The sequence below is a fragment of the Aethalodelphis obliquidens genome, unplaced genomic scaffold (assembly GCF_003676395.1).
Source record: "Aethalodelphis obliquidens isolate GAN/ISIS:26980383/991018 unplaced genomic scaffold, ASM367639v1 scaffold116, whole genome shotgun sequence".
Taxonomy (NCBI): Eukaryota; Metazoa; Chordata; class Mammalia; order Artiodactyla; family Delphinidae; genus Aethalodelphis; species Aethalodelphis obliquidens.
In genome coordinates this window covers 11,415-37,707 of record NW_020838060.1, presented here as the reverse complement: position 1 = coordinate 37,707, position 26,293 = coordinate 11,415, and the positions used below count along the sequence as shown (strand labels likewise).

General features: G+C 41.6%; 2 non-coding genes across 2 annotated transcripts; one reads left to right on the top strand and one right to left on the bottom strand.

The window, feature by feature from the left end:
• Window positions 1-7,204: 7,204 nt before the first annotated feature.
• On the bottom strand, window positions 7,205-7,373 carry LOC113615441 (U1 spliceosomal RNA). The gene has a single exon (XR_003431003.1). It is a non-coding gene; the product is annotated as a U1 spliceosomal RNA (small nuclear RNA).
• A 3,006-nt stretch (window positions 7,374-10,379) lies between these two features.
• TRNAN-GUU (transfer RNA asparagine (anticodon GUU)) lies at window positions 10,380-10,453 on the top strand. The gene has a single exon. It is a non-coding gene; the product is annotated as a tRNA-Asn (tRNA).
• Window positions 10,454-26,293: the final 15,840 nt, after the last annotated feature.

The following is a 26,293-nucleotide window of genomic DNA, read 5'->3' as shown; positions in this document are numbered from 1 at the left end:
CTGTATCAATTTACATTCCCACCAGCAGTGCAAGAGGGTCCCCTTTTCTCCACACCCTCTCCAGCATTTATTATTTGTAGATTTTTTGATGATGGCAATTTGACCAGTATGAGGTGATACTTCATTGTAGTTTTGATTTGCATTTCTCTGATGATTAATGATGTTGAGCATTCTTTCATGTGTTTGCTGGCAATCTATATATCTTCTTTGGAGAAATGTCTATTTAGGTCTTCTGCCCATTTTTGGATTGGGTTGTTTGTTTTTCTGATATTGAGCTGCATGAGCGGCTTGTAAATTTTGGAGCTTAATCCTTTGTCAGTTGCTTCATTTGCAAATATTTTCTCCCATTCTGAGGGTTGTCTTTTCGTCTTGTTTATGGTTTCCTTTGCTGTGCAAAAGCTTTTAAGTTTCATTAGTTCCCATTTGTTTATTTTTGTTTTTCTTTCCACTTGTCTAGGAGGTGGGTCAAAAATGATCTTGCTGTGATTTATGTCATGGAGTGTTCTGCCTATGTTTTCCTCTAAGAGTTTAAGAGTATCTGGCCTTACATTTAGGTCTTTAATCCATTTAGAGTTTATTTTTGTGTATGGTGTTAGGGAGTGTTCTAATTTCATTCTTTTACATGTAGCTGTCCAGTTTTCCCAGCACCACTTATTGAAGAGGCTGCTTTTTTTCCATTGTATATTCTTGCCTCCTTTATCAAAGATAAGGTGATCATATATGCGTGGGTTATCTCTGGGCTTTCTATCCTGTTCCACTGCTCTATATTTCTGTTTTTGTGCCAGTATCACACTGTGTTGATTACTGTAGCTTTGTGGTATAGTCTGAAGTCAGGGAGCCTGATTCCTCCAGCTCCGTTTTTCTTTCTCAACATTGCTTTGGCTATTCGGGGTCTTTTGTGTTTCTATACAAATTGTGAAGTTTTTTGTTCTAGTTCTGTAAAAGATGCCATTGGTAGTTTGATAGAGATTGCACTAAATCTGTAGTTTGCTTTGGGTAATATAATCATTTTCACAATATTGATTTTTCCAATACAAGAACATGGTATACCTCTCCATCTGTTTCTATCGTCTTTAATTTCTTTCATCAGTGTCTTATAGTTTCCTGCATGCAGGTCTTTTGTCTCCTTAGGTGGGTTTATTCCTAGGTATTTTATTCTTTTTGTTGCGATGGTAAATGGGAGAGTTTCCCTAATTTCTCTTTCATATTTTTCATCATTAGTATATAGGAATGTAAGAGATTTCTGTGCGTTAATTTTGTATCCTACTACTTTACCAAATTCATTGATTAGCTCTAGTAGTTTTCCGGTGGCATCTTTAGGATTCTCTATGTGTAGTATCATGTCACCTGCAAACAGTGACAGTTTTACTTCTTTTCTGATTTGGATTCCTTTTATTTCTTTTTCTTCTCTGATTGCTGTGGCTAAAACTTCCAAAACTATGTTGAATATTAGTGGTGAGAGTGGGCAGTCTTGTCTTGTTCCTGATCTTAGTGAAAATGGTTTCAGTTTTTCACCATTGAGAACGATGTTGGCTGTGGGTTTGTCATATATGGCCTTTATTATGTTGAAGTAAGTTCCCTCTATGCATACTTTCTGGAGGGTTTTTATCATAAATCGGTGTTGAATTTTGTTGAAACCTTTTTCTACATCTATTGAGATGGTTTTTCTCCTTCAATTTGTTAATATGGTTTATCACATTGATTGATTTGCGTATATTGAAGAATCCTTGCATTCCTAGGATAAACCCCACTTGATCATGGTATATGGTGTGTTGTTGGATTCTGTTTGCTAGTATTTTGTTGAGGATTTTTGCATCTATGTTCATCAGTGATATTGGCCTGTAGTTTTCTTTCTTTGCGACATCTTGGTCTGGTTTTGGTATCAGGGTGATGGTGGCCTCATAGAATGGGTTTGGGAGTATTCCTCCCTCTGCTATATTTTGGAAGAGTTTGAGAAGGATAGATGTTAGCTCTTCTCTAAATATTTGATAGAATTTGCCTGTGAAGCCATCTGGTCCTGGGCTTTTGTTTTTTAGAAGATTTTTAATCACAGTTTCAATTTCAGTGCTTGTGATTGGTCTGTTTATATTTTCTATTTCTTCCCGGTTCATTCTTGGAAGGTTGTGCTTTTCTAAGAATTTGTCCATTTCTTCCAAGTTGTCCATTTTATTGGCATAGAGTTGCTTGTAGTAATCTCTCATGATCCTTTGTATTTCTGCAGAGTCAGTTGTTACTTCTCCTTTTTCATTTCTAATTCTGTTGATTTGAGTCTTCTCCCTTTTTTTCTTAATGAATCTGGCTAATGGTTTATCAATTTTGTTTATCTTCTCAAAGAACCAGCTTTTAGTTTTATTGATCTTTGCTATTGTTTCCTTCATTTCTTTTTCATTTATTTCTGAACTGATCTTTATGATTTCTTTCCTTCTGCCAACTTTGGGGGGGGGTTGTTTGTTTTCTTTGTCTAATTTCTTTAGATGTAAGTTTAGGTTGTTTATTTGAGAAGTTCCTTGTTTCTTGAAGTAGGATTGTATTGCTATAAATTTCCCTCTTAGAACTGCTTTTGCTGCATCCCATAGGTTTTGGGTTTTTGTGTTTTCATTGTCATTTGTTTCTAGGTATTTTTTATTTCCTCTTTACTTTCTTCAGTTATCTTTGGTTATTTAGTAGTGTATTGTTTAGCCTCCATGTGTTTGTAATTTTTACAGATTATTTCCTGTAATTGATACCTAGTCTCATAGAATTGTAGTCAGAAAATACACTTGATAAGAGTTCAATTTTCTTAAATTTACCAAGGCTTGATTTGTGACCCAAGATATGGTCCGTCCTGGGGAATGTTCCATGAGCACTTGAGAAGATAGTGTATTCTGTTGTTTTTGGATGGAATGTCCTACAAATATAATTAAATACATCTTGTTTAATGCATCATTTAAAGCTTGTGTTTCCTTATTTATTTTCACTTTGGATGATCTGTCCATTGGTGAAAGTGGGGTGTTAAAGTCCTCTGCTATTATTGTGTTACTGTTGATTTCCTCTTTTATGGCTGTTAGCATTTGCCTATATATTGAGGTGCTCCTACGCTGGGTGCATAAATATTTACAATTGTTATATCTTCTTCTTGGATTGATCCCTTGATCATTATGTAGTGTCCTTCTTTGTCTCTTGTAATAGTCTTTATTTTAAAGTGTATTTTGTCTGATATGAGAATTGCTACTGCAGTTTTCTTTTGATTTCCAATTGCATGGAATATCTTTTTCCATCCCATCACTTTCAGTCTGTATGTGTCCCTAGGTCTGAAGTAGGTCTCTTGTAGACAGCATATATATGTGTCTTGTCTTTGTATCCATTCAGCCAGTTGTCTTTTGGTTGGAACATTTAATCCATTTACATTTAAAGTGGTTATCAATATGTATGTTCCTATTACCATTTTCTTAATTGTTTTGGGTTTGTTTTTGTAGATCGTTTCCTTCTCTTGTGTTTCCTGCCTGGAGAAGTTCCTTTAATATTTGTTGTAAAGCTGGTTTGGTGGTGCTGAATTCTCTTAGCTTTTACTTGTCTTTAAAGGTTTTAATTTCTCCTTCAAATATGAATGAGATCCTTGCTGGGTAAAGTAATCTTGGTTATAGGTTTTTCCCTTTCATCACTTTAAGTATGTCTTTCCACTCCCTTCTGGCTTGCCAAGTTTCTGCTGAGAGATCAGCTGTTAACCTTATGGGGATTCCCTTGTATGCTACTTGTTGCTTTTCCCTTGCTGCTTTTAATATTTTTTCTTTGTATTTTTTTTTTTTTTTTTTTTTTTTTTTTTGCAGTACATGGGCCTCTCACTGTTGTGGCCTCTCCTGTTGCAGAGCACAGGCTCTGGATGCGCAGGCTCAGCGACCATGGCTCATGGGCCCAGCCACTCCGCGGCGTGTGGGATCTTCCCGGACTGGGGCACGAACCCGTGTCTCCTGCATCGGCAGGCAGACTCTCAACCACTGCGCCACCAGGGAAGCCCTGTATTTAATTTTTGATAGTTTGATTAATATGTGTCTTGGCATGTTTCTCGTTGGATTTATCCTGTATGGGACTCTCTCTGCTTCCTGGACTTGATTGACTATTTCCTTTCCCATATTAGGGAAGTTTTCAACTATAATCTCTTCAAATATTTTCTCAGTCCCTTTCTTTTTCTCTACTTCTTCTGGGACCCCTATAATTCGAATGTTGCTGTGTTTAATATTGTCCCAGAGGTCTCTGAGACTGTCCTCAATTCTTTTCATTCTTTTTTCTTTATTCTGCTCTGCAGTAGTTATTTCCACTATTTTACCTTCCAGGTCACTTATCCGTTCTTCTGCCTCAGTTATTCTGCTATTGATTCCTTGTAGAGAATTTTTAATTTCATTTATTGTGTTGTTCATCATTGTTCATTTGCTCTTTAGTTCTTCTAGGTCCTTGTTAAACGTTTCTTATATTTTCTCCATTCTATTTCCAAGATTTTGGATCACCTTTATTATCATTACTCTGAATTCTTTTTCAGGTAGACTGCGTATTTCCTCTTCATTTGTTTGGTCTGGTGGGTTTTTACCTTGCTCCTTCATCTGCTGTGTATTTCATTGTCTTCTCATTTTGCTTAAATTACCATGTTTGGGGTTTCCCTTTCACAGGCTGCGGGTTTGTAGTTCCCATTGTTTTTGGTGTCTGCCCCCAGTGGGTAAGGAAGGTTCAGTGGGTTGTGTAGGCTTCCTGGTGGAGGGGGCTGGTGCCTGTGTTCTGGTGGATCAGGCTGGATCTTGTATTTCTGGTGGGCAGGATTGTGTCTGGTGGTGTGTTTTGGGGTGTCTGTGAACTTATTATGATTTTAGGCAGTCTCTCTGCTAATGGGTGGTGTTGTGTTCCTGTCCTGTTATTTGTATGGCATAGGGTGTCCAGCACTGTAGCTTGCTGGTCATAAGTGGAGCTGGGTCTTAGCATTAAGATGGAGATCTCTGGGAGAGCTTTCACCATTTGATATTATGTGGGCAGGTCTCTGGTGGACCAATGTCCTGAACTCAGCTCTCCTACCTCAGAGGCTTGGGCCTGACACCCAGCCGGAGCACCAAGACCCTGTCAGCCACATGGCTCAGAAGAAAAGGGGAAAAAAAAGAAAGGAAAAAAGAAGATAAATAAAATAAAATATATAAAGTTATTAAAATAAAAAACAAAAATTATTGTTAAAAATTAAAAAGTAATAAACAAAAGAAAAAAAAGAAAGAAAGAAAGAAGAGAGCAACCAAACCAAAAACCAAATCCAATCCACCAATGATAACAAGCGCTAAAAACTATACTGAAAAAAAAAAGAAAAAAATGGACAGACAGAACACTAAGACAAATGGTAAAAGCAAAGCTTAAGTCTTAGCTTCATTGGACACTGCACACAAAGCCTTGGGCTCCATAAAACTCTGATTGGCTCATGTACAAAATTCAACCTCGAATTTTATCTTAGTTTCATTTGGAAGGGTCACTCCTGTCATGATCAAGGGTGGTACGAATGGCTCTCCTTTGGGGAGTGATCTGAATCTTCAGAATCTCCCTGCAATTCCAAATGGGATCTGGGCTCCAGACTTTATTTAAATAAACAGTTTACAATGTACTCCAATCCAGTCATCGTCTTCACTGGATTCTCTGACATCCGACCTCCAATTTTTACCCTAAAAGGAAATTATTAAAGTGTGTTCACAGAACAAAATACACATATCATTAATGGGCAGCTACTTGAATATTGAAATGTGTAATCATCACCAGGATCACGACATAGAAATTTTTTGTCATTCAAGCATGGCCCTCTGAAACACCTTCCAGGTAATGCCCACCCATCCCCTGATACTTTAAACAATTCTGATGTCTTCCGTCTCAAATTAGGCTTGCTCTTTCTTCAAGTTCACGTTTCTGAATATACACGTTTCTATCTAGCTATTATCAAGCAACTTTATTATGTTTTATATATATATATATATTTGTGTTTCTCACACCTTAATTTTGGTGTTAATGATAAGCATTACACTAATGTAAAACTATTTCACATATGATGAACATTGGGGTGGTTTCAAACTACAGCATTGGGAAAGGCTCATATGAATGCCTTTCTACTATAACTTGTGAATATGAGAATAAATATCCATTAAAGGTAAAGGAGCCATGGACCAAAAAATCGGCCAGGAAAGAAAACCAGTGCCTTCTATCCTAGAGATGCTAGACTGGGGGAGTGGAGGGGCACAGTGAGGCAAGTCAGAGAAAAGTAGAATTTTTACTGCCATTGAAGGGCATATCCTCTTCAATCATTTCTCCACTGTCCAAGGTCCACTGAGGGAAGAACCGACAATGGGAGCGTCACTCCAAAGTGGTTCAGTGCACAGATTCTGGGCTCTACTGGAGCATTTTCTGGGCATCTCTTCTGGGTAAGAGTGGACGCCGCAGGATTTCCTGCTGTTCCCTAAGGAGCAGTGGGAGAGATGCCTACCTGGCCAGGTTCCTGGGCTATGCCACCCAATCCCTCAATGAGGAGCTTCAATTCCGGGCCCTTGTGTCTGCCAAGAGAACCAACAAAGAAGGTGTTGCCTCCTACCACCACAAGTGCTCTCTCTTCCTCTTGTTAGAAAACGTTGATCCAACTCCTTTCCCTATCACTAGAGGTATGTTGGGACATTCCTGCTTGTTGGGAGGGGTGACTTACACTCCCGAAGAACACAGCTGGGGTAGAGAAGGAGGCGGGAGAAGGGGAAGCCTTATGAGAGGCCATGGAGTTGGCTAGGCCTGGAAGGGAAAGCGCCGTTGGTCCCGGGAGCCTCCTTGTGAAGGCAGGCCTCTGGCCTCCATGTTCCCGGAAGCGGTACCTCCTTCTGACCTGCCCCAAAGGGACTGTGGAGCGCGAGGCTTCCGGGCAAGGTCTCCCATGTTTTTTCACCACCCCTGTGGTGTGGCTTCTTTCTTGCTGGTGCCTGCCAGCCAGCGGGCCTCCCCAGCAAAGTGCCACACATGGACACGGACACACAGACAGGACAGTCAGGAGGCTTGGCGCAAGAAGCAGGACCCATCCATACACTTTGGTCACGAAATAGGAGGGCCAGGAAGATGCGGCTGCTCACCGAAATTCCGAGGCAGTTGAACACAGTGTGGCGCGCCTCTTGCCCTGGGTCGGCGTAGCACAGTGAGGCATCACAGAAGAGACGTCGTCTGCCATGAACCAAGGGATATCAGGAGAGAGCGGCAACTCAAACCCCCGCCCCCCCACAACCAGCACCAATTCCCTCCCACAGGTGGGGAAATCGCAGCCATCAGCTTTTCAGAAGTGCAGTGGATAAGCCTTACACCCTGGGGAAAGCACCTTCAAGATCATGACAACTCTTTTGTCAGGTAACTAGGGGAACACACCCTGCAGGCACCAGTGCAGGCTCCCACCCCTCCAGTGTTCGCTCAGGATCACCACCCTCCCCTCCACCCGCCCTTTGTCATTCTTCTAAACTGCTCTCCCCAAAGGAATTCAAGCGAAGACCCTCCAAACCTCTCCCATCCACCCCCACACCCTCTCATAAACCCACCCTCAGCCCGGCCCATCAGACTAACCACCTTTCAGCGGTGGCTCCAGAAGGAGGGACCCACAGCCTCAGCTCCGTCTCATCTATGTACTCTACCCGCTGCCTCTGCACACTTGGTCCACATCCTCTCCCTGGCTATCCTCTTGTCCTAAAGTGGAAGCAACATTTGTCCCAATAGGTCTTCAGCGTGAGTGTCCAAGGGAAAAAGGAAAACACGCTCATTGTCTGGTAGAGACCACAGGGATTTTTTTTTTTTTTTTTTCGGTACGCGGGGCTCTCACTGCTGTGGCACAGGCTCCGGACGCGCAGGCTCAGCGGCCACGGCTTACGGGCCCAGGCGCTCCGTAGCATGTGGGATCCTCCCGGACCGGGGCACGAACCTATATCCCTTGCATTGGTAGGCGGGCTCTCAACCACCGCGCCACCAGGGAAGCCCAGACCACAGGGATTTGAATCAAGAGCAGTTGGAGAAGTTGCCTGGATCGCCATCCTTTTGGTATTCATTTTTACACCTACCTTCTGATTATGGCACCGATAACAGTTTTCCGTTTGTGGTAGTGAGATGAACTGAAAAGTCAAATTACTCAGCGAAATGAATATGACTCAAATGAAAGAGAATATGTAAACAATATATTCCATCCTTGCTCAACTGATGAGTGTGTGGAGATGGCAAAGGCCTGGGAGGCCGGGCACTCTCCGCTGATGCTGTGCCAGTCATTGGATCTGCACGTGTCGCCACTGGGAACACACTGAGCCTGGGTCTCTGTCTCCGAAAGCTGCCTCGGAAGGATCCACCTGCACCACAGCGACCGACCACCTGACCCTGTTTCCTTTTCCTGGAAAGGCGAAGCCAGGGTCGTCCTGGATCACAAAGGAAGATATCTTAACGGCCAGAAGTTATAAGAAAATATTCCTGACATTTTTATTCATTAGGGAAATGCACATTAGTACTATAAGGAGGTATCATTACACACCCTCCAGCATGGCTATATCTAAAAGAATTAGTACACCAAATGCTGACAAGAATGCACAGAAACTGCAACTGTAGTTGCTGGTTTGAAAACATTCTAGGGCACTGTTTGTCAGTTTCTAATAAAGTTAATCTTGTACCTACTCCACGACCCAGCAGTTGCAGTACTTCCATGAATGCATAAGTATACAAAAAGATTGGTATAGAATATTCATCAATGCACCAAGAATATTCATTGAAAACAATAACACCAGAATTACTCCAATAATACCAAAATTAAGAAGTGATATACACAATAATATGGTTATGTTTAATGAACATAATGTTGTATGTAAAAAGCCAGATACAAAAAAATGCATTCATTCATTTGAATTTCAATAGCAGGCAATAGTAATTTCGGCAATAGACCTCACAATAGTAATTAACTAAATGAGATAGGGTAACAATTGCCTGGAAAGGGACTGAGTATATTTCTGGGATCATGGCAATTTTCTATAACTTGATCTGGGTGATGATTACGTTTGCTAAAATTCCACAACTTGTTAGTTTTTTATACAAATTAGTGTATATATGTCAATCCCAATATTCAAGTTCATCCATTCCCCCCCTCTAGGTTTTTCTCCCTTGGTGGCCATACATTTGTCCTCTACATCTGTGTCTCTATTTCTGCCTTGCATAAAGATATGTGCTTTTAACTCTACGTGAACTATAGTTCAAAATTAGTGACTGGTGAACGAAGGCAAGCTGGTGTAGACAATGAACAACTAGTTCGCATTTTACTGTAAACTCATTAAAAACTCGTTCTCCTTTAGTGTAACGACCCTCACTGGTATTTGAATTATCTTTAACAGTAAAACGGCTATGACCACACTATTTTATTAGTGGAAGATACAGACAAGGATCCTTGAGAGGCGGTATTTCAACTTTGGGGATATGTCCTGCTCAACAGTGAGACAAGGAACCGTCCTAGGTTTCGCTTTGACCGGCGCCCGCGGGTTTGTGCACTGTGGGATTTACTGCTCTTCTCACCGCATCGCGCTCGGCGGCCAGCAGTAAACTGCTCTCTGAACGCTGCTAAAGGGCGCAGCTGGTGCTGACATTAAAAGCAAACCGAAAGACAGGTCATAGACACGAACTTGCTGTAACTTTGATTTGAACCGAAGTTGATGCAGCCACAACACAGCACTAATCACTGTACAGTCACGATGCACCAGAGGCCAACAGGTAATTTCTTTGACATAAATATTTTCACATTATTTTTGCTGTTTAATTCTTAGACACACATGCTCGTGCTTTTCTCTCTTTCACGCCCTTCTCCGGTTCTCCCTCCCTATTCAGTTACTTAATAAAAACAATTTTAATCTCTCAAGATCCGGCCTGTGCCTCACAGGCTTCCTGGGAGGTCTGTCTCATCCATGCCTCTGCTTTCTTTCGCTCCTTTTCACATTTGCTCTTTGGAGCTGATCTCCTTCCCGCTGCAGCCAAGCCGACCACATCTACTAAACCGCTGCCCAGCTGGGGAGATGGTCGAGTGAAGGCGGAGCAAACGGGGAGCTGTCACGGAACCCATCGGGCACGCAGCTTCCCTCCGTCCCCCCCAGCTCAGGCCCGGGGGCGCCTCCGGGGCGCCGATATCTGCGGCGGGTGTGGAGCAAGGCGCGGCGGGGACGCTCGGCTGCCCTTGGGCCTTCGGGATAGCCCGACGCACAGCTCCCCCGCCGGAAGGAGCACGCTGCGTCGACTCCTCCTCTCCCGTTGTCCGAGCCTTTGGAGCCGTCGCCGCTGTCCTGCGAAAGGCGGGTGGCTCCGCCTACCTTGGGACTGCTTACGTTCTACATAGATGAAAGGAGATGCTTCCTCGAGTCTCTGTGGCGCAACCGGTTAGCGCGTTCGGCTGTTAACCGAAAGGTTGGTGGTTCGAGTCCACCCAGGGACGCCTTCGTGGCCTTTTCAATATGTAATTTAAGGGTTTGCAGTTATTTCTGCCTCGTACATCATTTCTACGTAAACTCAGAGGAAGGTCTCCGTTACTTTTCTTGTCACCCGTGTCTTGTCCACAGCAAGAGAACCTAAGCCAAGATCACTGCTGCTCTTCTGATCCTCACAGAAGACCCCCGAAGGACACAGGTCACCTGGAATCCAGGATTCCTGGAAAGAGGGTAGTCGTCAGCTCATCGTTACCCTCTGGGTTCCTTTTAACAGTGAAGTTTTATCCATTGTTTGTACTAGTATTTATTGAACCCTTTACATATACCTTTGAAATTAATTTGTTTCTATGCTTTTATTATTACAAACAATACTGCACTCATCATTCTTGTACACATGTGTATGGGTGGAGTGCCAGAAGGGCAACTGTTCTATAAGAGAGTTTACATGGTTTTACATATGGTTCCATTCTCTCACCTTACTTTGTCTTATTAGCTATAACTCTTTTGTTATTTCAGCGACTACTTTAAGCTTATTTAAGGTAGACTACATTTCTACCTTATCACAGCCTGCCTTCAAGTGATGTCATTCCTCTTCACATTTCTCACCTGCCTGCCTTTACGCTATTGTCCTTATGCATTTTACTTTGCATATATTATAAACCCCAAATCTAAGGTTTTTACTTTTCTTTAAACTGTCCCATGTTTTTGAAGATATTTAATTGATAAGAAATGATCTTATATATTTTCCATGCAGATATCGTATCTTTTGTCCTTCATTCCTTTATGTACACCCAGAATTCTATCTGGTGTGAATTTCCTTCTTCCTGGAGGACTCCTTTAACATTTCTTGTGGTGTGGATCTCCTGGTGATGAAGTCTTTCAGCATCTGTATGTCTATAAATGTCATCATTCACTTTTATTTTTGAAAGATATTTTGTGAGGGAAGACACATAGAATATCATGCTGACTTTTTTTTCCCCTCTCAGTTCTTTAAAGATGTTGCTCCACTGCCTTTATTTTTGTTTTTTGTATGTAGTATGTCTTATTGTTTTGGCTGCTTTAGTGATTTTTCCTTTTCCTATGGATTTGAGCAGTTTAATAGTAATGTGCTTGGTGTGGCTTTCTTCATATTCTTTGTGCTCAGGGTTCATTTGCATCCTTGGATCGGTGGCTTTATAATTTTCATTATAATTAGAATATTATCTGTCTAGTTTCTTCAAAATTTTATTCTTCAAAAAACTTCTGCAGGTCATTTCAGGGACTTCAAATATTCCCACGATAGGCCTTTTAAAATTGTCCTAGCTAACACAATCATAGTAGGGGACTTTAACACCCCTTTCACCAATGGACAGATCATCCAAAATGAAAATAAATAAGGAAACACAAGCTTTAAATGATACATTAAACAAGATGGACTTAATTGATATTTATAGGACATTCCATCCAAAAACAACAGAATACAGTTTCTTCTCAAGTGCTCATGGAACATTCTCCAGGATAGATCATATCTTGGGTCACAAATCAAGCCTTGGTAAATTTAAGAAAATTGAAATCATATCAAGTGTCGTTTCTGACCACAATGCTATGAGACTAGATATCAAGTACAGGAAAAAAAATCTGTAAAAAAACACAAACACATGGATGCTAAACAACACACTACTAAATAACCAAGAGATCACTGAAGAAATAAAAGAGGAACTCAATAAAATACCTAGAAACAAATGACAGTGAAACCATGATGACCCAAAACCTATGGGATGCAGCAAAAGCAGTTCTAAGAGGGAAGTTTATAGCACTACAATCCTACCTCAAGAAACAAGAAATATCTCAAATAAACAACCTAACCTTACACCTAAAGCAATAAGAGAAAGAAGAAAAAAAAAACCCAAAGTTAGCAGAAGGAAAGAAATCATAAAGATCAGTTCAGAAATAAACGAAAAAGAAGGAAACAATAGCAAAGATCAATAAAACTAAAAGCTGCTTCTTTGAGAAGGTAAACAAAATTGATAAACCATTAGCCAGATTCATCAAGAAAAAAAGGGAGAAGACTCAAATCAATAAAATTAGAAATGAAAAAGCAGAAGTAACAACTGACTCTGCAGAAATATAAAGGATCATGAGAGATTACTGCAAGCAACTATATGCCAATAAAATAGACAACCTGGAAGAAATGGACAAATTCTTAGAAAAGCACAACCTTCCGAGACTGAACCAGGAAGAAATATAAAATATAAACAGACCAATCACAAGCACTGAAAGCCAGGACCAGATGGCTTCACAGGTGAATTCTATCACACATTTAGAGAAGAGCTAACACCTATCCTTCGCAAACTCTTCCAAAATATAGCAGAGGCAGGAACACACCCAGACTCATTCTACGAGGCCACCATCACCCTGATACCAAAACCAGACAAAGAAAGAAAACTACAGGCCAATATCACTGATGAACATAGATGCAAAAATCCTCAAAAAAATACTAGCAAACAGAATCCAACAGCACAGTAAAAGGATCATACACCATGATCAAGTGGGGTTTATCCCAGGAATGCAAAGATTCTTCAATATACACAAATCAATCAGTGCAGTTAACCATATTAACAAATTGAAGGAGGAAAACCATATGATCATCTCAATAGATGCAGAAAAACTTTTTTGTTGTTGTTGCGGTACACGGGCCTCTCACTGTTGTGGCCTCTCCCGTTGCAGAGCACAGGCTCCGGACGCGCAGGCGCAGCGGCCATGGCTCACGGGCCCAGCCGCTCTGCGGCATGTGGGATCTTCCCGGACCAGGGCACGAACGCGTGTCCCCTGCATCGGCAGGCGGACTCTCAACCACTGCACCACCAGGGAAGCCCAGAAAAACTTTCAACAAAATTCAACACCCATTTATGATAAAAACCCTCCAGAAAGTATGCATAGAGGGAACTTACCTCAACATAATAAAGGCCATATATGACAAACCCACAGCCAACATCGTTCTCAATGGTGAAAAACTGAAACCATTTTCACTAAGGTCAGGAACAAGACAAGGTTGCCCACTCTCACCACTATTATTCAACATAGTTTTGGAAGATTTAGCCACAACAATCAGAGAAGAAAAGGAAATAAAAGGAATCCAAATTGGAAAGGAAGAAAAAAAACTGTCACTGTTTGTAGATGACACGATACTATACATAGAGAATCCTAAAGATGCCACCAGAAAACTACTAGAGCTAATCAATGCATTTGGTAAAGTAGAAGGATACAAAATTAAGGCACAGAAATCTCTTGCATTCCTATACACTAATGATGAAAAATCTGAAAGAGAAATTAAGGAAACACTCCCATTTACCATTGCAACAGAAAGAAAAAATATCTAGGAATAAACCTACCTAAGGAGACAAAAGACCTGTGTGCAGAAAAGTATAAGACACTGATGAAAGAAATTAAAGATGATACAAATAGATGGAGAGAGGGCTTCCCTGGTGGCACAGTGGTTGAGAGTCTGCCTGTCGAGGACACAGATTTATGCCCCGGTCCGGGAGGATCCCACATGCCGCGGAGCGGCTAGGCCCGTGAGCCATGGCCTCTGAGCCTGCGCATCCAGAGCCTGTGCTCCGCAATGGGAGAGGCCACAACAGTGAGAGGCCCGCACCACAAGAAAAAAATAATAAAATAAAATACAGCATTGTTTCTCATCATCAAAAATAAAAAATAAAAAAAAAATAGATGGAGAGATATACCATGTTCTTGTATTGGAAGAATCAACATTGTGAAAATGACTCTACTACCCAAAGCAATCTAAAGATTCAATGCAATCCCTATCAAACTACCACTGGCATTTTTCACAGAACTAGGACAAAAAAACTTCACAATTTGTATGGAAACACAAAAGACCCCGAATAGCCAAAACAATCTTGAGAATGAAAAACGGAGCTGGAGGACTCAGGCTCCCTGACTTCAGACTATACTGCAAAGCTACAGTAATCAACACAGTATGATACTGGCACAAAAACAGAAATATAGAGCAGTGGACCAGGATAGAAAGCCCAGAGATAAACCCACGCATATATGGTCACCTTATCTTTGATAAAGGAGGCAAGAATATACAGTGGAGAAAAGGCAGCCTCTTCAATAAGTGGTGCTGGGAAAGCTGGACAGGTACATGTAAAAGTATGAAATTAGAACACTCCCTAACAGCATACACAAAAATAAACTCAAAATGAATTAAAGACCTAAATGTAATGCCAGACACTATCAAACTCTTAGAGGAAAACATAGGTAGAACACTCTATGACATCACTCACAGCAAGATCCACCTCATAGAGAAGGTGGAAATAAAAACAGAAATAAACAAATGGGAACTAATGAAACTTAAAAGCTTTTGCACAGCAAAGGAAACCATAAACAAGACAAAAAGACAACCCTCAGCATGGGATAAAATATTTGCAAATGAAGCAACTGACAAAGGATTAATCTCCAAAATTTACAAGTAGCTCATGCAGCTCAATATCAAAAAGACAAACAACCCACTCCAAAAATGGGCCGAAGACCTAAATAGACATTTCTCCAAAGAAGATATACAGACTGCCAACAAACACATGAAAGGATGCTCAACATCACTAACCATTAGAGAAATGCAAATCAAAACTACTATGAGGTATCACCTCACACCAGTCAGAATGGCCATCATCAAAAAAATCTACAAACAATAAATGCTGGAGAGGGTGTGGAGAAAAGGGAACCCTCTTGCACTGTTGGTGGGAATGTAAGTTGATACAGCCACTATGGAGAACAGTATGGAGTTTCCTTAAAAAACTAACAATAGAGTTACCATACAACCCAGCAATCCCACTACTGGGCATATACCCTGAGAAAACCATAATTCAAAAAGAGTCATGTACCACAATGTTCACTGCAGCTCTATTTACAATAGCCAGGACATGGAAGCAACCTAAGTGTCCATCAACAGATGAATGGATAAAGAAGATGTGGCACATATATACAATGGAATATTACTCAGCCAAAAAAAAGAAATGAATTGAGTTATTTGTAGTGAGGTGGTTGGATCTAGAGTCTGTCATACAGTGAAGTAAGTCAGAAAAAGAAAAACAAATACCATATGCTAACACATATATATGGAATCTTAAAAAAAAAAAGGTTTTGAAGAACCTAGAGGCAGGACAGCAATTAAAGACGCAGATGTAGAGAATGGACTTGAGGACACGGGGAGAGGGAAGGGTAAGCTGGGATGAAGTAAGAGAGTGGCATGGACACATATAAACTACCAAATGTAAAATAGATAGCTAGTGGGAAGCAGCCGCATAGCACAGGGAGATCAGCTCGATGCTTTGTGTCCACCGAGGGGTGGGATAGGGAGGGTGGGACTGAGAAGCAAGACGGAGGGGATGTGGGGATATATGTTTATGTATAGCTGATTCACTTTGTTATACAGCAGAAACTAACACACCATTGTAAAGCAATTATACTCCAATAAAGCTGTTTTAAACATTTTTTTAAAAGAAGTTATCGTTTTTCATCTTTAAAGTTTTATTTTGGCCATTTTTATATGTTCCACGTTTCTACAACTCTTTGGAATGTGTAACACAGTCATGATAGATGTTTTAAAGTCCTCTCTGTTGATTTTACCATCATGTCAGTTCTCGTTCAGTTTTGATTCATTGACTATTCTTCTCCTTATTCATCATGTTTTCCTGCCTCTTTGCATGCCTCACATTCTTTGATTGGATACCAGACATGGCCAAAATTTACTTTCTTGTGTACTGGTTATTTTGGTATTCCTATAAATCTTCTTGAGTTTTGTTCTGGGGTAGAGTTAAGTGACTTGTAAACAGTTTGATCCCTTTGAATCTTGGTTTTATTATTTTTTAGGTAGGTCAGTCTAAGGCTGACCTAGTAAGTCACAACCTTCTTTGGGTGTTCTTCTCCATGGCTTTTATGAGTAGTTCAGTCTGGCTGTGGGGAGAGAGTACAATTGCCTGTACTGTGTGAACACCAGGCACTGTCCCATGATATTTTTCAAAGTTTCTTTTTTTGGTCTCAGACATATCTCCACAAGCATGCTTGTATCAGAAGTCCACTCACTACTTGAAGGAAACCCTTTCCAAATGCCTGGGTTCTCTCTGTTCATCTCTCTCATCACTAAATCTGTCCTATGAACTCTAGCTCCCTTGTTCCCCATGGATACTCAGCTTCATCGCCACAATCCAAAGAGTTGGCCTCAGATCCCCTCCTTGTGCTCAGCCTGGAGACTCTGAAAACAGTAAGCTGGGCCAATGGCAGGGCTCACCATATTTGTTTCTCATCTCTCAGGGATTTCTACCCTTTATTGCCTGATTTCCAGTGTCTTGAAAACTAATATTTTATGCCTTTTGTCTTTTTCTTTTCTTTGGGGACAGGGGAGAAGGGTAGGGTCATGTTTCAGGCAAAAAAGTAAATCTCATTTCTGTCACTCCACCTTTACCAGAAGCTGAAGGCTGCTCTTCACGTGTTCCTAGTTTGACTTCAATAGGAGGTGTGCCGCTTTATAGACCAATGTATTTTTACAACTCAATGAAAGATCCTTTTTCTTCATAGTCTTTCTAGTACAGCAAACTTTCTATAAATCTATCTGATACTCTTACAACAGGTGCTGGACTCCTGACTCAACTAAGCAGGGAATATGGCAGAAGGACAATGTGGACATTACCCAGAGGTACCATATTGCATATGTTCAGCTGATAACTTACAAGATGTTTAGAAAGTCTTTCAGTAGTTGTTATGGGTTTTGGTGGTGACCTACTAAATTGGGTCCAGAAAAGATTGACCAAAATGACCCCAGGTTGCTTCCTGCCAAGTAGCTGATCGATTGGAGGGGAATAACCACTGGTCCCAGACATTTATTCATCTTCCCTTCCCTTTGTGAATTGCTGTTTGCCTTCTTGGACACTCACAATCTGTGGACTGGTCACCTTCCTACTCAAAGTTAGGTTAGTAATCCCATAGCTGTCTCTATATGATTCCTTGACAGTGTGTGTCTATTTCTGAAAAAAAAAAATGTTCCATTTGAGACAGAACATTGGAAGCAACAGAATCCTGCACCTGACAATGCTTCTGGTGCAGACCTGGATACCAAGAGTTGTTGGCTCACCCTCTCTTGGTTCTTCTGTTGAATCTCATGAGCACACATGAGCTCCTAGGCTTTTATACTCTAAATCCAGTTCTTGAACATTCTCTCTACTCTCTTTGTGGGTGTTTTTGTCTGTCTGTCTCACTCTGGCCCTCATACTCTAGACTGCCCCAATCCACCCACATTCTTTTCCTCCTCTTCATCTTTCTAGGACCTTGTGTTAGAATTCCTTCAATCACTGAGCACTTATTAGGTGTTACTAAGTGTCAGGCCCTGGTCCAGGAGAGATGCTGCATCCTGAGCAAACTCAAGGTCTCTGCCTGTGGCGTCCCCTTCTGGAGGCATCAAAAAGTGTGGGAGCATAATTTGTTCAAGCCCTGTAGTTCCTGGCTCCTCTGCCCACCTGGGCCTAGGGGCACCAGTGGTGTTCGACACAAAAGAAGCATAAAGAACAATGGGAAAATGGATGAATCCAGATCTAGAAGGTAGGTAACCAAGAACCAAACAAAAAAAATTTTTTTTTTAAATAAACAAGCCCTTCATGAAAACAGCTGGTCTTCAGTGACAACTCCTTACTTCCTGGAGAAGATACTTCATGTGTTTTACATTTCTTCAAGTGACATGATGGCTGTTCTCACCAACATACTCTAAAGGTACCCCCACGTCCTCTTAACCTGTTAACCTATGGCCACTCTGTAATCTATAAAAATACACACCAGCATTATATAAAAACAGGGTTTTGTTATTTCCATCTTAATTAAAAATTCTCCAGGCAAATATTATACTTTAATTAATTTAATATCAGTCTAGGCACTTAAAGATCATGATGGATCTTAAAAACACAACTTGAGCTGAATCATAATAGAGAAATGAATGTTGGAATCATATATTGAATGATACCTAAAAACATTTACCCCCAAATTGTAAGTGGAATAATTGTTACAATGATTGCTAGAATTATAAGAGTTAATCTCCATTTAAAAGTTATTAAATGGCATATTTAATTTACTGGAACACATAATTTTAAATTTTATAAACTTAAATATTTATTGGAATTAAAGTTCTCTTATTGGACAAGTAAAACCAGTAGAGGAAAATTAGGCAATTCAGTGTCATGAGGATTTAGAAGAGAACATAAATCCAAGGTGTGTATAAACTACTCTGCTGGCAATATTTTCTACACTATTAGAAAATCTGAAAGACAGAGTAAAGTAGTTTTTAGACCAAATTTATTAAACCAGTGTGATGCATAAAAGGAGTTATCTCTAGAAATATGACATGACATAAATATTTTCTATGCTATTATGTCAATTTTTAGAATTCTTTAAAGTCTTTAAAAGTATTTGAGGTTCATCTTTATTATCAACTTAATTTTTTTTCTTATACCCGGCATGGAGACCACTAATTTATCTAGACCAGTAATTTATCTACTTTTTTTTTTTGCGCTACGCGGGCCTCTCACTGCTGTGGCCTCTCCCGTTGCGGAGCACAGGCTCCGGACGCGCAGGCTCAGTGGCCATGGCTCACGGGCCCAGCCGCTCCACGGCATGTGGGATCTTCCCGGACCGTGGCACGAACCCGCGTCCGCTGCATCGGCAGGCAGACTCTCAACCAGTGCGCCACCAGGGAAGCCCTATCTACTTTTTAATTTCCCCTGATTTACATTTCAGCAAGAAAGAAAGTTCAGGGATCTGTGAAGGAGAATAGAGAGAAAAGGGTCAAAAATGTATTTGAAGAAATTATAACTGAAAATTTCCCGAACCTGAAGAAGAAAGCAGATATCTAGCACAGAGGGTCCCAAACAAGGTGAACCTAAACAGACCGACACCAAGACATATCATAATTAAAATGGCAAAAGTTAAAGACAAAGACAGAATTATAAAGGGAGCAAGAGAAAAACAATGAGTCATACACAAGGGAACCCCCATATCAGCTGATATTTCTGCAGAATATTTGCAGGCTAGAAGGGAACGACGTGATACATTTAAAAGTGCTGAAAGGGAAAATCTACAACCCAGGATACTCTACCTAGCAAGATTACCATTTAGAATTGAAGTAGAGATAAGGAATTTTTCAGACAAGAAAGAAAGTTCAAGAAACCGCATGGACACCGTCCACTGGGATCCTAGAAATAGAAGCTCAGTGACTACCCATTTTGGAGAGAGGCACAATGGAATATGTTCTGCAAACCAGGATGCCTCTGTTTGCTTGGACTCAGACTGGACCCGGGACCAGATCAAGGCCAGGACAAGACAAGACTAAGTGCCATTGTTGTCACAGAGCAGCCACTACCACCCCACTCCCCCCCGCCAGCACTGATGCAGTCAATTCTGGGAAGCTCTTCCAAACTTTCCCCTCCCTTTAACACATTTTCCATCTGCTCCCCTCATCCTCCTACTACAGGAAACATCCTTCAACTTTCTGTCTGGTCAGAACTCTTTTTGCTCCATACAGGGCACAGAGATCCAGGCAACAGCCAAGGGGCAGCTGCATTTCCCTGAAGGGCCTTTCCCCAGGTAGGCGGTTCCAGCGCTCAGGCTGACCCAAGACCCCACTGCCCGCCAAGGCAACCGGGAGGAGACCGGAGGTCAGCCGGTCCGGGGGGATTCCTACTAGCACAGAACGTGCCTGGCCTGCACTTGGGGGAGAGCAGAATGAAACACGACCTAAAGCTTCTCTACAGCCTGAAGAGAACAGATTCCAGGTTCCTGAAGGGGCAAGAGGGGCCTCCTCGCGAGGACAAAGTCTTCCCCTGGTCTTGGAGGACAAGTCCCGCAGAAGCTGGTTTTGAGGGAGATGCCAAAGGAAAGGAGCAACAGCAGCCCCACCAGTGATCTTGAGTTGCAATGTCTGCAAGTTACTCCAAAAGGTGTCGCAGTTCATATATATGGAGAGAGAATGAGAAAGCAAACGTGGGAAAATGTTAACTCTGCGCGGTTAGGTACAGAATATACGATGTTAGTATTTCAATTTTTTGGTATGTTTCAAATGTTTTATGTTTTTGTTTTTTACTGTTTTGGGAACTCAAGTTCCAGGTTCTCTTTGGATGAAAAACTCTGAAAGCAAGACATTAAATTCCTGAGATGAAGGGAGAATGAAGGCGAGGGGCAGCTCAGCCCTGGCTGTTCATCACATCTCACCTCCTCCAGCCTGGGCGATGCCGAGAATCCTGAAGCAGGATCTCACTGGAGTTTAGGGACTCAGTGCAGAAGCACTTCTGCATCTGGACCTTGTGGCAAAACACAGCTGTGGGGTTGAAGAGGAAGACTCCTTTGATTGGAGAGGCTGAGAAAAGAGCTTCCTTGACCGGGAATCGAACCCGGGCTGGAGCTGTGAAATTGCAGAATCCTAGCCACTAGACCATCAGGGAGCCACACTGGAGCCCGAATTTCGCCTCTCCAGGTGATAACTATGAAAGTAGAGGTTAGGTTTCAGAGATGTAGAATTGGGGGTTCCCAAGGCCCAAGGCTGAAGGCAGCTCTGCAAGGCTCCCAGCCTTTGCCCCACTGCTCATCACCTTTCACCTGTCCTGTGCTGGGCGACGCTTTGGGCTCTGAGGCCAGGTCGCAAGGTAACTGGCTGGGTTCCATCCTGGTCTAGCTTTAGCGCTGTGTGCGGCAGAGCCAAAGTCATGCTCTCTTTCTGAGCCTCAGTTTCCTTATGAGTCAGGTGCTGACTTGGTTTTCCGCGGGTGATGAGCAATTCTGTCTACTTCCTTATCTCTGACCTGGCTCCGGGGCCTCTCCTGATAATGGCACGTATACCGGCTCCTTTTTGTGCCGCGACAACTCAATTCGTGGAGTCTGAAGTTCTTTATCTACCCATCTTTGGCTCCAGCCCCCGGTGCAGAGTTGGGTTCGGTCTCTTTTGTTCTGTCACTCAAATCATATTGTTCCACAAGTGTGCTGAGCTGTGGGAAAGCCAAGTGTGCTTCACAGGGATGAACTCCTTGGTTTTCAGAGACGTGTCAGTGTGTAGAGGAGATTTAGGTGCCAGATGAGATGAGGGGATTTCTGGACATAAAGGTAACCTGAAGTTGGCTTTGTCCTGTGCTGTCCTTAGAGAAACTGTTTGTGGCTTGGTCTCCAAAGTGACTCAGACAAAGGAGGCCTTGTTCGTAGTCCTGAGTAGGCTTTCAGGTGGTAACGGAATTGAAATTGAAATGCATTGAAATGCATTGAAAATGCAGCTGCGTCTGCTGCCTCACCCCATACCCCTAGCCTCCTTTTTGTTTTTAAAATGTGAATGTAACTCGGAAAAATCAAACTGTTTCCGCCCGGTTTGGAATCGGGGACCTTTCGCGTATAAGGCGAACGTGATAATCACTACACTGCGGAAACAAGCCAGATGCGTGAGTTTAACGATACATCTGTGAAAACTGTAGGTCCTGCCACCACTGTTCTGGCCACCAACCTTTTAAACTGAAGAATAAACCTGGAAGCACCAGTGGTCCCTCAAGCAAGGAGACTGCGGCTCCAGACAGGCCCTGGTTAAGGTTCCTCGCCTTCCCGGAAGCGAGGACCATGGGACACTGCACCCCCCCACACAAGTTTGACTTTGGGATGCTGCATCCAACGTAGGGTCTCCAGTTCCACAGCTATGCCCCCGGGTGAAGGGGTCGCCTACGCTGACTCCTCAGCTCCCGGAAGCCGCAGGAGCCGCGGGCTAGGTGCCTCTGAGCCTCAGGCGCCGCCCAGCAGTGTGCACGCCTGATTCCCGGGCTGCGGACTCGAGCTTCGGTGGTTCTTTTCACGGAGCCAGCGGTCAGCGCTCTCGGCTCTTGGAAATGAACCGTGCTTGGAATTCAGGGAACCGTAGGAACGTCTCTCCCCGCCCTCTCCTCTGCTCAGATGCTCCGGATCTTCCCGCTCTTTCCTCTCAAGCCCTTTTGCCTCAGCGCGCTTCTCGGGTTATCCAAGGTGATCTCTCCGGTATCCTCCAGGCGAAAGGGATTCCTCCGGTTTCTATCTCTGTCGCTTAATTCTTTCAATTCAATTTAAGTTCAATATTTTAATCACGCATTTATGTTTTAGCCACTATGTAGCAAAGGCTATGCCTTAGGGCATTTGGCAGTTTTAAAACATGGAATGAACGTATAACATATCAAAACTTGTGCGAAACAGCTTAAATCAGTGCTGAAAGGGAAATTTAAGGCCCTAAAGGTTACATTAGAAAAGAGGTATATAGATGTTTGGATGGAAACAAAGCACTAGAATGAGTTTCCTCTTATAGGTATTAAAAATAGCACTTTTAGGAAACTGATTATTGTAAATGTTTAATTTTGTCTCATATATAGTTGGCATTGGAAGTTTAGCCCTTCCTTGAATGTATACTGCAGATTTTTAAAAAAGCAAGTTATATATTTATTATGTTTAGTGTGGTTTGAAATACCCCCTTTCATATGTTTTAAATAAAGTGAAATTTATGTGAAAAGAAGAGAAAAGAAAAGAGGTATCAAATGAATAACCTAAGGTCCCACATCAAGAAACAAGAAAAAGTAAAAGAAATCAAGCAAACAGAAGGAAGAAAATAATACAAAGCAGAAATCAATGACATTAAAAACAAAAAAGCAATAGATAAAATCAATAAAATGAAAGCTGATTCTTTGAAGAGATCAATAAACTTGACAAAGGAAAAAGAGAGAAGACAAGTACCTAGTATCAGGAATGAATAGAGACTACAATCAGTACAGATTTTGCAGATATCAAAAGGATAATAAGGGAATATCATGGAAAACTCTACACAGATAAATTTGACCACGTAGATGAAATGGACAAATTCCTCATAAGTACAAATTACTACAACTCACTCAATATGAAACTGATCATTTGTATAGCTCTATAACTGTTCAGGAAAGTCAATTTGTAATTTAAATATTCCAAGGAAAGAAATCCCAGACCCAGATGGTTGTGCTGGAGAATTCTACCAAAAGATTAAAGAAGAATTAATATCAATTCTATACAATCTCTTCCAGAAAATAGAAGAGTAAAAAACACTTCTCAATTCATTCTATGAAGCCTGTATTACCCTGACACCAAAACCAGGGGGAGGGCTTCCCTGGTGGCGCAGCGGTTGAGAGTCCGCCTGCCGATGCAGGGGACACGAGTTCGTGCCCCGGTCCGGGAGGATCCCACGTGCCGCGGGGCACGTGAGCCATGGCCGCTGAGCCTGCGCGTCCGGAGACTGTGCTCCGCAACGGGAGAGGCCACAACAGTGAGAGGCCCGCGTACCACAAAAAAAACCAGGGGGAAAAAAGTTCAAAAAGAAAACTATAGCTATCTTACATAAATATATTAATATCCTACAAATTTCCCTCATGAATATAGATGAAAAATCTTGACAAAATATTAACAAATAGAATTCAGCAATATGTACAAAGAATTACACACCATAACCAAGTGGGGTTTACACCAGAGATACAAGGTAAGCTCAATAGTCAAAGAAAAAAATAGTTTAAATGCTCATAGCTATTATCATACTCAATGGGGAAAAGATGAAATCTTCTTCTCTAAGATTAGGAAAAAGACAAGGATGTCCACTCTACTACTTTTACTCAACATAACATTGGAAGTCCTAGCCAGAGCAATTAGGTAAGGAAAAGAAAGAAAAGAAATCCAAATTGGAAAGGAAAACGTAATACTGTCATTATTTGCAGATGAACTGATATTTTATATAAAAAACCCTAAAGATTCCACAAAAAACTGTTAGAACTAATCAATGAATTCAGTAAAGTTGCAGGATATAATCACAATACAAATAATACAAAAATCTGCTGTTTCTATACACTAATAGCAAAAAATCACAAGGAGAAATTAAGAAAACAATCCCATTTACAACTGTATCAAATATAATAAAATACCTAGGAATAGATTTAACCAAAGAGATGAAAGACCTGTATACTGAAAACTATAAGACACTGATGAGAGAAACTGAAGAAGACACAAAATAAGTGAAAAGATACTCCATGCTCATGGGTTGGAAGAATTTACATTGTTAAAATATCCATACTACCCAAAGAAATCTACAGATTCAATGCAAACCCTATAAAAATTTCAGTGGCATGTTTTTGGTTTTTGTTTTGGTTTTTTTTTTTTTTTTTTTTAGTTCGCGGGCCTCTCATTTTGGCCTCTCCCATTGCGGAGCACAGGCTCCGGATGCACAGGCCCAGCGGCCATGGCTCACAGGGCGAGCCGCTCCGCGGCATGTGGGATCCTCCCCACCCGGGGCACGAACCCGTGTCCCCTGCATCGGCAGGCGGACTCTCAACCACTGCGCCACCAGGGAAGCCCTCAGTGGCATGTTTTACAGAAATAGAACAAACAAACCTAAAATTTGTATGGAACCACAAAAACTCTCAAATAGTCAAATCAATCTTGAGAAAGAAGAACAAAGCTGGAGGTATCATGCCCTCTGATTTCAAACTATATTACAAAGTTATAGTAATCAAACAGTATGTTGTCAGCATAAAAACAGACACCTAAATCAATGAAACAGAACAGAGAGCCCAGAAATAAGCACACAATTAATTTATGACAAAGGAGCCCAGAATATACAACAGAGAAAGGACAGTCTCTTCAAAAATGGTGTTAGGGCTTCCCTGGTGGCGCAGTGGTTGAGGGTCCGCCTGCTGATGCAGGGGACACGGGTTCGTGCCCCGGTCTGGGAAGATCCCCCATGCCGCGGAGCGGCTGGGCCCGTGAGCCATGGCCGCTGAGCCTGCGCGTCCGGAGCCTGTGCTCCGCAACGGGAGAGGCCACAACAGTGAGAGGCCCGCGTACAGCAAAAAAAAAAAAAAAAAAAAAATGGTGTTAGGAAAACTAGAGAGCCACATGCAAAAGAATGAAACTGGACCACTATCTTACACCATACACAAAAATTAATTCAAAATGGATTAAAGACTTAAAAGTAAGACCCTAAACCATAAAACTCCTTAAAAAAAACACAGATGGTAAGCTCCTTGACATTGACCTTGGCAATGATTTTTTGAATTTGACACAAAAAGCAATGGGAACGCAAGCAAAAATAACAAGTGAAACTACATTAAACTAAAAAGCTTCTGCACAGCCAAGGAAACCATCAATAAAATGAAAAGTTAACTTACCAAATATTTGAAAATCATATATCTGTTGAGAGATTAACAGCCAAAATTCACAAAGAACTTATATAACTCAATACCAAAAAATCCCCAAAAATTCCAGGTAATAATGGGCAGAGAATCTGAATGGACATTTTGCCAAAGAAGACATGTAGATGGCCAAGAGGTACATGAAAACGTGCTCAATATCACTAATTATCAGAGAAATGCAAATCAAAACCACAATGAGCTATCACTTCACAGCTGTTAGAATGGCTTTTATCAAAAAGACAAGAAATAACAAGTGCTGGTGAGGATATGGAGAAAAAGAAATCCTTGTGTCCTGTTGGTGGGAATGTAAATTGGTGCAGCCACTATGGAAAACAGTATAGAGGTTCCTTAAAAAACTAAAAATAGAACTACCAGATGATCCAACAATTCCACTCCTGGGTATACGTCCAGTAAAAATGAAAACATTACTTTGAAAAGATATGTGTACCCCCATGTTCATAGCACCCCCACAGTAGCCAAGACATGGAAGCAACCCAGGTATGCATCAACAGAGTGTTAGATTAAGAAGATGTAATGTGTATGTGTGTGTGTGTGTGTGTATATACACACAGTGGAATATCACTCAGACTTTAAAAAGAATGAAACTGCCATTTG